This window comes from Octodon degus, unplaced genomic scaffold (genome assembly GCF_000260255.1).
Source record: "Octodon degus isolate 3935 unplaced genomic scaffold, OctDeg1.0 scaffold00121, whole genome shotgun sequence".
Classification (NCBI taxonomy): domain Eukaryota; kingdom Metazoa; phylum Chordata; class Mammalia; order Rodentia; family Octodontidae; genus Octodon; species Octodon degus.
This window is the reverse complement of record NW_004524697.1, coordinates 8,031,376-8,031,705: the sequence shown is the minus strand read 5'-3', so window position 1 is coordinate 8,031,705 and position 330 is coordinate 8,031,376.

Sequence of the window (330 nt, the reverse complement as noted above, 5' to 3'; positions counted from 1 at the left end):
GATTCCACTGATTTCTATTCCCTTAATTCTTCTTTTTTTAAGGTTTTTCTTGTGTGTGTGTGTGTGTGTGTGTGTGTGTGTGTGTGTGTGTGCAGGGTCTCACTACACAGCTCAGACTCATAATGATCCTCCTGATTTCTGCCTTCTTAGTTCTGGGGGTCCAGGTGTGCGCCACCACACCTAGACTCCATGGTCGGCTCAGCGTGCCTGGGGGTGGGGCCAACACAGAGTACAGTGCCAGGGATCAAACCCTGGACCCTGCACTTACCTAAGCAAGTATTTCTTCCTTTTGAAATGACGTTGAGTCCTAGCCCAGGTCCAGTGAGTGTG